This window comes from Rattus norvegicus, chromosome 8, assembly GCF_021556685.1.
Source record: "Rattus norvegicus strain SHRSP/BbbUtx chromosome 8, alternate assembly SHRSP_T2T, whole genome shotgun sequence".
NCBI lineage: Eukaryota > Metazoa > Chordata > Mammalia > Rodentia > Muridae > Rattus > Rattus norvegicus.
The window spans coordinates 71400001-71414826 of record NC_141541.1 but is presented as its reverse complement, the minus strand read 5'-3'; the positions used below and the strand labels follow the sequence as shown (position 1 = coordinate 71414826).

The 14826-nt window shown below is 45.1% G+C and overlaps 1 protein-coding gene across 12 annotated transcripts in view; it reads left to right on the top strand.

Annotated features, from left to right (window-relative positions):
- Map2k5 (mitogen activated protein kinase kinase 5) overlaps positions 1 to 14826 on the top strand; it is a 226783-nt gene that overhangs the window by 151812 nt on the left and 60145 nt on the right. The window lies entirely within an intron of this gene.

Genomic DNA, 14826 nt, shown 5'->3' with positions numbered 1-14826 from the left:
TGCAAATAAGTGTTGTATTACACATACTAATTTATGCATGGTTAGATTATGCAGATGCATCACAAACATGGTTATTGAATAATAGGAGGGGCGCCGTCTCCCTAACCATCTTCAGAAGCGGTTCTTAGCATATCCTCCCAGCACCCATGTGGACACTTAAAGAGCCTTCACTCACTGAAATGTCTCTTTCCAAGCCCTTTCCCTGAGCAGTTAAAAGTCACCAAATATGTGGAAGAGAAATCCTCCAAGTACTTAGGTTCAGGAGTGTCAGCCCCACTCTTCTTTGAAGCAAAGAGAAGTGTCTTTGCTTAAGCATAGATAGTCCTTTGAAAGGAAAGTCTAGACTGTGTCTGCTCGGCACACACACTAGCACATAGTGAGATTCTGGCATATACAGCCATGCCACTCAGCTCTATAGGTAGTCTATCCGATTAAAATCACATTGTCAAGATTTATAGTCATTTGAATATTTGTCTTGTTAAGCCTCTTAAGTCTGTCACTAATTTTAAACAATTCAGTGTTTGACTAATGCATATAATCCTGTAAAACTGTGGAAATGAACACAAGGCCCTTCATGACCTAACTCTTAAACTAGCCTTAGTAGAACACTTACGGGCCATTGATAAAGATTGAGAGCCCCAGGATGACTTGCCATGCAAGCATGATGGCCTCAGTATGTCCCTGGGACCCAAAGGACATCATAATGGAGGAGACTGACTCCCACAAGTGACCTCTGACCTCTACACACCAGCCTCCCCATAAAAATAAGTAAGATATTGTTTAAATTTCAAAGGTTGAAACTGTAGCCAGATCCTTAAGGTCCTTACTATGCAGAGCCAGTAAGCAGGGATACTGACTGTGTGTGTGGTCCTCAATGCAAGGCCTGTGCTGGAAACAGCATTTACATCTTAGCAACCTTCAACCCCACTAGAGTAGAGCATGAAGCTGGAAGGAGCAGCTTGTAGACTTCCTTTCCCAGCCTAGCGTCAGTGCTGCTGACAGCATCTTTAGCAATCCCTCCTTCAGCTGGTGACAGGGTGTATACCGGGTGAGGGTGCAGAGGAGGAGGGGGTGTGGACATAATAGAGTCAGTCGCCAGGGACAACCCTTGTGAAGAGGCTGGGCTTCTTAGAGATCACCCTTCTGTGTGAATGTCATTGTTTTGTGTGATCAGGTGTTTGCTGTTTGGAAACACACGCAGAGTTTCCTTTAGGCCTTAGGGTAGCACAGCCTTCTTTGGATGCTGTGGATTCTAAGAAGAAAGGTTGGGGCCTCCATTATAACAATGTTCATTATTATAAGAAAACCAGTGATGGGGATAGAATCCAGTTGGTAGTGTTCTGGCCTGACTTGCCCCAGCATCTAGTAGGTGGAGACGGGAGGCTAAGACATTCAGGGATATCATTGGCTATAAAGTGAGTTTGAGGCCAGCCTGGGATACATGAAACCGTCTCAAACAAACAAAAAAATATGGTATGGTGACTTGAAGTCTCAATACCTTTCCTGCTCAGATCTCCTGAGCACTCTGTGTGACTACTCCCAGGCCTCACATCCCATCACAAAGAACTGTTGTTTCTAGCCTCACTCCTTTCAGGCCACATACCTCATCTCAAAGAGGAGTAGGAGCACCCGGGTCTAGGACTCGGAAGCATTTAAGCCCAGTGACTGGCTGTGTCACCTCAGTTTGGTGGCTATTCATACCCTTGCCCCAACTCGCAGGCAGTCACCAAGCCCTCCTCACATTCAGCTTCCCTACCAGAGGATACAGGAAAGAATGAGCCCTGTGGCCTTGCTGATGGAGATGACAAGGCTGGTCTATCTCCAGCCCTTTTGCTTTTCCTGTCCTGTGTGTGGTGGTGACAGCAGTACAGATGGCCTCAGAGCCCTCACAGCCCCACTGCCCTGAAACTCTGGATGCTTGTGGAGCATATCTGTAAAGAGATGAAGACGTCAGTTTCTTTTTGCCACATCTTACAAAGCTAACTCCATTGAACAATTCAGCTTTAATGGGAATTTGGAAAGATCTGAGGATTCAGACAAGGCCTGAGTGTGTAATCAGTCGGTCATGTAGATCCTAAGTCAGTTGGCTTAAAAACCCATGGCAGTGGGCAATGGTTTGTTTAATGACACCACAATTTGGGAGAAATGAAAATGATTGCCAACTAAACATTGTCATCCTCCATTCAAACTTTACAACGAGACTCTGCACTCGGACAGTAGTGAATTCCTTAGGGAGACTTCAGAGGCTGCCCCACTGGGGCACCAGGGGACTCAGTAGACAGGATGCCTCAGGAAGTGAAGAACTCCGATACAAATGTGCTTAAAGTACTTTCAATATATAAAATAGTGTTCTTGTTTTGCCTACAATTCCTGATCTTGGTTAATAAATTACATCAAAATGACCCCGAGTTAAAAGGGGGGGGGGGTCTGAGCAAATAGTGCCCCTGGTATTGTAAAGCTTTGAATGTTTTCACACCCCATTAATTTATTACTTCTCTTTCTTCATCTTTAAATTTCATTTTTTTTTTCAAAAATTCCGACTCCCCGCTGCTGCAGTGATTTCCATCTTGTTGTTAATTTCCCCTGCTCCATATGGAGCTCCAGACATTTCACCTGCAGGCTGTACTAGATTTTGCTGTAGTGATCCTACTTCCGGAGGCCAAAACTGTCATTTAGGGTTCCTGGTGCATCTGTCGGCGCCAGGCTCTCCACTGGCATGGGCGAGTGTGAATAACAAATTGGATGCACCTGAGATTCGGATGATTAGTGTGCGCTGTGAATCTCTGAGACTTGTAAGCAGTCGCTCTGGGGGAGGGGCGGACGGCCCGAGCCCAGGGTGGGTGGGTCTGTGCCCACACCTTGCATTCGGGGCTTGGCAAGCGTCGAGCGTCGTCGTCGGCAGCCCTGGTGCAGAGATAGTAACATATATTTCATCGTGCCTTGTCATTGATTAGAAAAGAGCCTTTAATTTCATTTCACCCCATGTTGTGATTAATTTGCATTCTTTGTCAGAAGTTAATGGAGTTTTTTATGGTTCACTCTGAAATCCTTGAAGACATCAGACTTGATCTGATGTTTATACAACCGCCAGCGGAATTTCTTCCTGTGATTGATGGCAAGCTTGATGTTATTCCAAACGGCTTTTTAAGCTGTTTTTAAGAATTATTTGAATAAAATGCAAGCAAGATATTGTTGTAACGATCAAGATTATCTGTTAAAAATCTGTTTCAAATAAAGAAGATGATAAGTAGAAAAGGGGATCAAAAAGAGAGAAGGAGGCGAATGGAAGCCGTGTTTATTAGGATTATGTAAGGATGGCACTGGACAAATTAGTGCAGTGTTAAGAGACCACTTGTATTGGAAAATTTTACTGTCGTCTGACTAAATAGAATAAGTCCAAGTTTAAAAAGAACATCTAATCTTAGGCATTGATTAGAAGCCTCATTATCAACTGACCAGTCTCAAGTATTCTGCCAGCCTTGGCCTCCAGTGTGCACACAGAGGCCTACTGTTCTGAACCAGAGGAGACAGGGCTGTCTAGCCAGCAAAGTAATGATGTATTTCTCATCCCAATCCAGGGGAATTCTTCAACCTCAGTGTGAGTTGCACATACAGCATCTAGTGAAAGATGTTTCTGAGGATGCCACCACTGTCCTTCCCACAGACAGGACAGAAACAGAAATAGCCCATTGTTACAACCAAGATACACAGCACATGTGTAGGAGCAGTGTGTGTTCACCCCGTGCACGGCCTGTCACGGTACAGGGACGGTTGTCAGTGGTGGTTTCATCCGAGCCCCTGCTACTAACTGAGGGCACACGTTCTGCCCGCGCTTTTGGATCTCTAGAGCTGTTTGTTTGCTTTGGAGACCTCAACATGTTGCAGCCCAGTCTACCTTCTCCATGGTTGCTCTTGAGACCCACCCCAAGGTCAGTGCTGAAGACAGATTTATATGCTGGGCTTGAAAGTCAGCTCATAACTGGGTGGTTTTAATTGGTTTACTGCTTTCTGATCCTTGTCTTAGTGTGATCCTAAGTTCCTTTTATTATTTGTAATCCATAGTATTGACCAAATTTGCACTGTTCTCATTTAAATAGAAGCAGCGTGTCAAGGAGGAAATATTTTGACTTGGTTTAGAAGCCTGCTGTTGGAGTGTGTTGGCTTCTCCCTATCTTCCCCAGTGAACTGACAGACTGGCTTGTCGCCATTCCACTTGTTGTGTAGCAGGAAACCTCTTGGCAGGGTATTGCTTTTACCAGAGTGGAGAGCCTGTGTTCTTAAAACACTCTTAGAATGCTGGTGTAGAAATACCAGGGTTTTCTTCTGGGGTTTTTTGAGACTGGGTCTTTCTGTGTAACCTTGGCAGACCAAGCAAGTACACACTATGTAGCACAGGCTGGCCTCAAGTTCCTGTCAATCCTCCTGCTTCACAGCCTCCCAAGTGCTGGAATTATGGCCTATATTACCATGTCCAGATAAAATACTAGAGAGTTTTTTCTTACATTTCATACATATGTGTATTAAAAGCCTTCCCCTGGTATATTGTTACTAATGCCAACATTGAACATTTAATATTGTCTTACTGTCTATATTATATTTAGACTGCAGATATCATTTTTTAATTATGTATCAGCCTCCTAATTGTGATCATGGATAGAACTGAAAAAAACCTAAAACCTTTGTCTTCTTTAAACAAATGTCTTTGTAATCATCTTGATTAGACATACTTTTTGAACTATAAGGACCTGTTGTTTTCAGTTAGGTCTCCTTCCAAAAAAAAAAAAAAAATAGCAGTGGGTAGTCCCCCAGATTATCAGTGTTCCCCTTTAACTGATGAAAGCTAGATTTGTGCCATGTTTTTTTTTACTTAAGAAGATTTCCACCAACATTTTTATTCATTATCCTTACTAATTAAGATATAATCACTTAAATATAATACCAATATTACAAGCCATGAAATCAGATGGATACCCCACAAAAATGTAGAGGTAAACCTTAAATGATGGAAAGATAATCATTCGCTTCTTCCCAGGATTTTTTAAGTTGCCAAAACTAAGTTCTCCAAATATCCATCTCAGACGTGCCCAGAGATATTCTTCGATCTTCTACTCCTCCCCTAACAGCAGGAAGTGAGTTCCTAGTCTGTCCTTAAAATAGAGCAGAAATGGGGTCAGGTCAAAAAACTCTGTGGTGTGCACTAAAATCCCAGTACTGGGGAGGCAGAAACAGATGGGTCCCTGAGGCTCACTGGCAAGTCTACCTGCCTGGTGTCAGGCCAGCAAGAAACCCTGCCTCAAAAAGACAAGGAGGATGGGGCTGGTAAGGTGACTTAACAGTTTAAAGCTCTGGGTGATCTTGCAGAAGACTGAATCCAATTCCCAGCACCTCCACAGTGGCTCCAAGCATCTGTAACTCCAGTTTCAGGGACCCAGTGCCTTTTTCTGACCTCCACGAGCTACAGGCAACATGCATATATACATACAAAGCCCATACACATAGACTAAAGATAAATCTTTTCAAAAATATATTTAAGAGAGGGGGAGGAGGAAAGGACAGAAACAAAGTGTGAATGACACCTGAGACTGTTCACTGGCTTCCACAAACATGCACCCCCAAGCACACACACACATCAGAGAAGGAAGAGAAATTGTCCCCAGAGTCTAGAGAGCTTGGAAAGGTGGTGTTTTCCCACTATAGTCACCACTGTACTTGAGGTAGGTTGCTTAGCCGGCCAGGTGAAGAAGGACTTTCTTTTCTTTTAAATACCAACCTAAAGGGCTGGGCTATGGCTCTGTGGTAGAGCACTTGCCTAGCTTGAAGGGAGTCCTAGATTTGACCCCAAATACTGCCTAGATTAAGTTAAGAGTGTATACTGCTCTTGCAGAGGGCCTAAGTTTGGATACCAGAATCCACATCAGATGGCTCCCAACCATCTGTAATTCCAGCTCTACTGGGATCCTACACTTCTAGCCTCTATAGGCACATGCACACGTACACATAAATTTTATTTGCTGGGATAAGGTCTCTCTATGTAGCCCTGACTGGCCTGGAACTGACTAAATGGGCCAAGCTGGGTTTGAACTCATAGAAATGTGCCTAACTGCTTCGCAAGTGCTAGGATTAATGTGCCACCCCAATGGGCCTGGATACACATATTTTTTTAAATAATAAAAATAAATATTTATTTAAAAGAAGCCAAGAATGCTTTATAGAGTAAAAGATACTTGAGCTATGGTAAGGAGGCTGTAAGGACGGCAAGGGCTACGTAAGCACTCAAGTCAAAAGGAGCTCCATTCACCAAGAGCCACAGGTCTAAACATGGGGTGTGGATAGCCTCCTTCCAGCAGTCTGACTAGACTGTTACTGTGGTTGCTTTCATTTCCCTAGTTGAACAAATTCCCTGAGTAAATTATAGTGCAAGGCCTCAGGGAGGAAGAAAAGGGAGGAAGGAGCAGGAGGAAGAAGGGAGTGTATCAAGATGTAGTTGACCCTGCAATAGCCCAGATGCAGAAGCTGGGCTCCAGGATGTCCTGAGTCCCTTTGAGATGGCAGGGAGCCTGTCTGAGGTAGGAAGGATTTGCATTTCTAGACCTCTGCCCTGAGGGTACTTGTCACGTACCTGAAAGCTTCTTCCCAGCTTGTATGAATTTGACCTGACACATTACAGGACAGTTCTAGGCTACTAGGAAGGAATTATCATGATTACATGAGCCAAGGCCTAAGAAGGCACTTTGAAATGTGTACTGTGGTTAACAAGACCAAGGCAACGGTGGTATTATTTATACTTCCAGAAAGTACTTCAGGGATTTGCCTACATAGCTCTGAAAATATATGACTATGTTTCTTGCCAGGTTGGACTGAAATGAATTACTTTTCTGATCCCACCAGAGCCCTCCTGTCCAGTCCTTCTCTTTGGAGTTACAATTTATCATTCACAGTTATAATTCACAGACTTACATATAGAATCTAGTCATTTTTAGTCCAGTAACTGGGACCATGACTCTCTCAATTTTTAAACGATCAGCCTAGACATTGGAGAGAGAAGTTATGCAGCGACCTCGATGTTCTGTTCTGACTCCCGGTTGGCAACCTTGCCATCTTGTCTCCTCTTAGACTCCAGAGGTGTCCACTCTTGCCCTCAGGGAGTCACCACCTCAAGGAATCTTAGAGTTTCAGAGGCAAGAAGACCTTATCTAGTTTTTATTTTCTACAAGTGGGAATGGGAGCCATGGTAATTAAGTGACCTGCAGGGTTGCTGTCTCCCACTCCCAGTTCAGTGGCTTTTTCTATCTAGAGGAGCATGAGGACACGAAGTATGATGAGGCACCCAGAGGTTTGATCCCACATAACCAGTACTCAAGTACTGCCTCCAACTGGTGTGTCTACAGAGGTGGAAATTACTGTCCCAAGATGCCCCCTGCCTGCCAGGTAATTGCTGACTGGCTCCCTGGCGGGCACCTGGTCTCAGCTGAGGAGGAGACAACAGCTTTTATTGTTCTCAGTTGTGCTCACCGTCATTCCACAGAGAGAACTTGGGGTAGATTTGGAGTTAGGAGCTCACTGGCATCCAGGTTAAAGGGTGGCAGACCTGGCCAAGCTTTGTTTGAATGCAGATTACTTTTAAATGTTCAACAGTTCTGGATTAATGCCTGTGGTGTTGGAGAATCTTCAACTAAAATGTTAATGATCCTAAGAGCCTAACTCTCTTTAGTGCCTATAAAACAGATAAGAAGAGTTCATTGAAAAAGCAACAAGTCTCTAAAGGAGCAAAGAGCTGCAGCAGTGTAGGACTGAGGATGGCTGACATACAGCCAGGAACAACAGCTGACATACAGCAGGAAGGATTGTGGGAAACCAGGGCAGCCAATTAGAATCAACTGTGCTCTGTCTTAGGCTTACCTCAGTGTCTGCACATAGCAACCATCAGGCAGAATAGCCTGCTGAGGAACGGTGTGGATCTCCAGGCACAGGGAGGGCCATAGTCTAAAGTACAAGATAAAACTTGTTTCAATCCTGAACAGAAATAAGGTTGCAGCACTGCCCTGTGGGCCAGAGGAGACCTTCTCTAGAGGGCTAGTTCCAGTTTGAAAAAAACACCACAAGCAAAAACAGCTTTCTGGCCAGATGTCTTCCTTTATCCTGTGTTCTGGACAGCTCTGTGCTTCTTCATTAGCTAGAGACTCCTGGGCAGAGAGCACCAGAGGTAGCGAATGATACCCACCTCCCTGTGTCACTCTGGGTATGTGACTTCCACCCAAGCACAGGCAAGGCTATTCTGAACCCTGGTTCTGGCATTTCCTATTAGCTCTTTGAAAAAAGACCTTAGAACTCTATAGAACCCCTGGGAAAGCAGCAAAACCACAGGAAACTGTGGACTTTTAAAAAGAAAAGTAACTATTTTTACGCATATGGATGTTTTTGCCAGCATGTTATGTCCACGCACCATGTGCATGACTGATGCCTGAGGAGAAAAGAGGAGGGTGTCAGGTCCCTGGAACTAGGGTTGTAAGCAGCCCTGTGGGTTCTGGGAACCAAACCCTGGGTCCTCTGCAAGAGCAACAAGTGCTCTTAACCTGCTGGGCCAGCTCCTCTGTGTTTGAGTCTCACAACTCTCCTTATTTCAGGGACCTTTAATAAGTCAGTCACCTTTAAGGGCCAGCAATTATGTCTCACTTGCTGTCTTAGTCAGGGTTTCTGTTGCTGTGATGAACTCCATGACCAGAAAGCGAGTTAGGAAGGGGTTTATTCAGCTTACACCTCCACATTGGTGTTCATCACCAAAGGAAGTCAGGACAGGAACTTAAGCAGGGCAGGAACCTAAAGGCAGGAACTGATGCAGAGGCCATGGAGAGGTGCTGCTTACTGGCTTTCTTCCCCTCTCTTGCTCTGCCTGCCTTCTTATAGAACCCAGGAATGGCACTACCCACAACAGGCTGGGCCCTCCTCCACTGATCACTAATTGGGAAAATGCTGTACAGCTGGATCTCATGGAGTCATTTCCTTAACTGAGACTCCTTTTTCTCTGATGGCTCTAGCTTGTGTCAAGTTGACACACAAACCAGCCTTTTGGGTTCTAGAGTTACTTTATAGTGTCTGGTAAGAGAGGACTACTTGATGATTATAAATAAGTCATTGATGTGATTATCTACCTCAAGTTTACTTATTTACATGTTGGTAGAAAACCAATTCTGCATGTGGACATGGCCAAGACTCAAGACCCAATCCCAAGCTCCCACTCACTGCTTTGTCTTCTCTCATCGTCCTCATTTCATCCCTCCACTCTGCCCTGACAGCATCGCTGCCTAAAGGGTGGATCCTTCTGAGAGACGGGGCCATTGGATGGAGGGCCGGGGGCGGGGACCGTAAATACCCCTTTGCCAGATGGATGCAGACAGTAGTTAGGTCAGTACAGGTGTAGGCAAGGAAGGAGTCAAGGATCAGAAGCAGGTGGGAGCTAAGCAGTATTCAGCAGCCTGGAATACTGTTCCTCTCTGAGCCTCAGTTTCCATGCAGGCAAAGTAGTCCACAGAGCTTGAGCATCTCCGAGATCCTTCCCACGTGAACAGTTCTTTGGTCCTAATTCTTCATGTAGAATATAAAATCCCAATTCACCATAATCACTGTAGCTTTGGCTGGGGCCGCAGCTTCCTGTGTCAGATTTGAAAAGAGAATCTTTAAAGCAGCTGCAGATCCTTTCTTACATTTGGGTTAAAATTTAAAAAGAACAGAGTTTAACACTGACGACTGGAATACGGCTCAAGTCACATGAAGTGAGGCTGCTGTTCTTTAAAAATTCCACCCTTACCATGTAATTTCAGGCTTGAAAATGTCCAAAAATCCACTCTCATATCCTGGATCTGAAAGAATCCGTAGGGCTGCAGGCCTCTTCTCAACCGAACAAAAGGCTCCGGTAGTTTGTCTCAGGGGAGAGGCACAGATAGCATTTCCTCTCAGACCTGTCCAGGCTCCATAGGGGATACAGTTCCTCGCTCAGGTAACTCTTCGAGTAAGAGTCTCAACAAGAGGAGTGACACCAGCAATTCTGTATCTAAAATGAGCCCTTTAAGGGGAAGATGAAAGTGTATTGTGGCCGCATGTGTACAGGCAAAAAACAAATACTGGGTAGGTTTTCAGGCTTCCACTGAGGAGCCCGAAGCACAGCCAGGTGGGTGAGAGGGGCTGTAGTACCCAAGGGAACAGTAGAGAAGCTGACCACAAACGGCAGAAGGTGTACACTCGCCGCTGCTCTTCAGGCGACTTTTTAAAAAAAACAACTCAAGGTCGCCTTCACTACAGAGGCTTCCAGGGCTCGCTGGTTTGGGGAGAGCTATGTCTACACTGTGACTATTGGCTCACTTTTGTTTTGTTTGAGACAAACATTGGCTTGCCTGGAACTTGCTATGTAGACCAGGTTGGTCTTGAACTCAGAGGTCAAGCAGCCTCTGAGACTAAAGGTGTGCCTAGCTCTTGGCTGGCTCCTAGACCAACAGTGGCTGCTGGAGCTCCCGGAATAACCTGCTTCTGCTGAGACAAGCAACCACTTCCCTCTCTGCAGCACCTGAAGGCTATTCAACTCCTTTACCCATGAGACGTGCATATTCTTGATAATTAAGGCCTGGTCTCCATTCCCCTTCTGCTGTCTTCTCACCTGGAGTCATCTTGACGTAAGTGAAAGGACCGAGGGCGGAGCCTATGACCAGAGGGCCGTCGCTGTAGAGGGAAGAAGCGAGAGGAGTCAGTGTGCTAACTCAGCCCAGAAGATGTGAGGACATGGCACCTGTCTCCATACATGGCAAATGTATGAGGATCTGAAATCAGTCTCTGTCACAGATCAAGGGTCAGGGCTTATCTTTAAGATTTATTTGGGCTTGTAAAAGAACTCTAACAGCATTCTGTGCTTTGCTGATAGACTCCTGAAAATGTAATGAGCCTTTCTAATATTCGAAAAGCTTCTGCAGGAAACATGGCAAGCACCAGCCCCACAAAGTGACCCAATACACGAGGGGTAAGGATTCTCTGTGTGGGGAAAGCGGCGCTCTGACAGGAAACAGAGTGGCTGTGGGGGGCAGACTAAGCCTGCGTCCTGGGAAAAGATTAAAACTACAGAAGAGATTGTACTGCGGCTCAAGTGTGACGAGCCCAACTGCAGCTCTTAAAAGTTGCTGCCGTCCTGGGGGTTAGAAAGGCCTGGGACCCAGTTCAAACTTATGAAGTCAGTACAACCATGTTTCATTCTAGATGCCCAAGACACAACTCCAGCCCTAGAAGATACCTCTATTTGGAATATTTCAAAACAAGGTCCCACACAGGCAAAGAATTGGACTATGGGAACCCAGCTTTATTTGGATTCCAAAGCATGGGGCAGGGGTTAAGCTGACTGAGAGACAAAATAAAGGATAAATCCAGAAAACCCCTTTCTGACATCCTCACTGGATCAGCTGTGTGCTCAGAAAAATAGTATCTCCTGTACCACACTTCCCCCACCTCTACATATGCGCACACACACGCACACACACACAGGTCTCATGCTCTTAAGCTAGGTTCACACAAGATCATCCCCTCACTGAACAAAGAAAGGGGAGCTAAAGTTAGAGAAGAAAAATGTCTAAAATCTACTCAAAGCAAGCTACTTGGACACCTTGGCCAGACTTGTGCCATTAGGAAACAGATTCATCCTGTGATTCACATCTGTTTATTTCAAATTGCAATTCTGTGTCAAAGCAATGTTTACCTACAGGAGACTTTACTGTGGCTCCTCTCCATGTCAGTCTTAAATACACGAAGGGCAAAGAAAACCTGGCAGTGGGTCCTTTGTCCTGTGCACTGCTGGCAGACGGCAATGAGCAGTGTGGCCCTGCACCTTGCTGCTCCAGCTGCTGTATTCTCTGTAGAAATGCATTGTCCTTGATCCTTGGGAAGCAGCAAGAGCCAAGTGATCTAATTTATGGCCTTAGTGATTTTTCTGTCTGGCCCCATCTGAGCTATGCCCTCCTCTCAGCCTCTTGGAGCCTCTGTCACACCCAGCTGCTGGCTCATCTTCTCTTCTCAAAACTGGGCTCCCAAGCACAGTCTTGGCTGCAGTCTGAGCTGTGGGCCAGAGAGAAGGTGACAGAGATTGCATCTTAACCTGACTCGAATAGCTTGCTTTAAACCTTCATTTTAATCATTTATTCAAGAACTCTTTGCATACATACATGCTCTCGCACGCGCGCGCGCGCACACACACACACACACACACACACACACACACACACACACACACCAGAGGGGTTTTTCACTGTGTAGCCCTGGCTCACATATTAAAAGCATGTACCACCACATCCAGCCCATGAATATAGAGCTTACACTGTGGAAGTTTAGTGACATTCTGCCTTGATCTGCCTGATACATTCACTAACGACTTAACTTTTGTTTTAGACCCTCTACAAGGTATAGTATAGACTCCTGGGGGGTAAGAACTGCAACAAGGATAAAGGCCAGTGACAACGGGAGCAGGAAAAATGACACTTTATCAACATCTCCACTGAGAGTTAGGCCCAGAAATTTTCACTCTGTTCCTTTTGTAAAACAGTCATTGAGACGCTCCATTATACACTCGAAGTGGTACAGAGCAACAGGTTAAAGGTTATGGAGGGAAAGTGATCTTACAGAAAGCCTTATGATCTATAGTGATTGGAGGTAGTGTGTGCCCTCAGCACACGGCATAGCTCTAAAGCTAGGACCACTTCTCCCTGGCACAGGTGGAAGGCACAGCTCCTGAATGGGAAGCACCATTTTCTGAGAAGCTTTGGGGCCCTCTTGCTTTGGCCCTGAACTATGCAGAAGTTCATAGCCCTACTGCAGGAAGGAGGATTTCCAGACAGTGCCTATCTGGCTGGTATTCCATGGAATGTTCTAATTCTCCGGTTTCTGCATTTCCCTGACAGGCAGCCTCCTAAGCAAGCTGTTAGGCCAGGCTCTGTCTGGGGCCTTGAATACTGTTTATCTCAGAGCCTCAGTTTCCATACAGGCAAAGTAGTCCACAGAGCTTGAGCATCTCCGAGATCCTTCCCACGTGAACAGTTCTTTGGTTCTAATTCTTCATGTAGAATATAAAATCCCAATTCACCATAATCACTGTAGCTTTGGCTGGGACCGCAGGTTCCTGTGTCAGATTTGAAAAGAGAATCTTTAAAGCAGCTGCAGATCCTTTCTTACATTTGGGTTAAAATTTAAAAAGAACAGAGTTTAACACTGACGACTGGAATACGGCTCAAGTCACATGAAGTGAGGCTGCTATCCTTTAAAAATTCCACCCTTACCATGTAATTTCAGGCTTTTTTCTATCTAAGAGAAAATAACACAAGCTTGAAAAGCAGTAAATATGTAAAGAGAAAATTTGTCAACTGATATTGGAAGATGTGACCTGGGTCACACATAAATCTCTCCGACAAGAGCTGCAGGGCAAGCCATCATTTCAGAGGGGAAATGAAGGCCTGGCTGGTGTCTTCCCTCAGCTCCATAGTGAATCCACTCTGGTTTTCTGATTACGCCTCTGAGTATGATATGAAAGGCCTGCTAGCAGGGTCTGCTTTGCCATTGTGTGCAAAGAGGGGAGCAAAAGGAGAACTGAAATTGTTTTTTAGCACTAATGCCATTGACAAGTAGTCCAGGCCCCACAAAGGAGCCTTTGAATTAACAATTGCTTTCCCAAAATCACTCTACAAACTCATGGATCATGCTAGGGGGCTTTCTGATTGCCACCTGTTTGTTTCTTGCAAAGAAAGAATCTATAAATGTTCATTCAGTCACCAAGACCTGGCTGGTTCTTGTGACTGCCTCTTAACAAGTCATTCATCCTGTTGAAACACGGAGAATCCGTCTTATATCAGAAGGAGGCCTACCTCTCCTATTAGCGGGACTTTCCATCTTGGATCTGACAACTGACGAAAGAAGAAAAGGAAAAAAAAAAAAAAACATGCCCAAAAGAGGAAGGAGGTTCATCTCAATAATGTATCAGAACTCCACTAATTCCAGAGCGTGGTGAGCAAAGAGTTAGTCTGGAGCGCTTACATTCTGCTTGTTGTCCCCCAGTCCTAGTTAGCCACAGGAAGTACTCGGCACAAGCAAGCTGTGCACGCAGGAGCTTGAGCGTAGGCAAGCTGGTTATAAAGAGTGTCAGAAGCGTTGTCAGGAGCCGCCTGTACATCATCACGAATGTGACTGTGCGCCTCTGAACTCTGCTCTCACGCTCGGCCATTGGAAAGGCAGAATAAAGACAGGTGTCCATGAAGCTGGCATTTTACACGGAGTCAGTGCCTCCCTCAATGTGCTATTAAAAACAAGGGCTTTGGTTTTACATGAACTGTGCACAAAAGCAGAGGCAGTGGCTTGAGGTTAACGTGGTTCAGCTCTGTTTTATAGGCACTGTGCCCAGACAGTAATATGATCTTGACAAAAGTAAACAACAAGAGTTTAGCAGTGAAGAATATGCCTAATAATAAATACAGCCGTGCTCATGGCAGCTCGGAACTTGAAAAATATGACTGCGGCATTAAATTTTTCTGGTGGAATTAACAGAGGAACAGAACATCGCCTTTAAGGCAATATATCTGAGACAAGGGAAGGAGATAATACATCTAACTCCATGGTCTGCGTGGCACTCCTATAAAGAACAGCACAGTAGCTTTATTTAATTGAGAAAATGAATCAATTATGATGATGTTGCATCATCGCATCAGACCCATGTGAAATGGAAGGCATAAGTCACGGCACTGTGTAACCATGTTCAGAAGTAATTGAGTACCACACGCATTTTGAATCAATTTCAGGTTCTGGCTCTGCTAC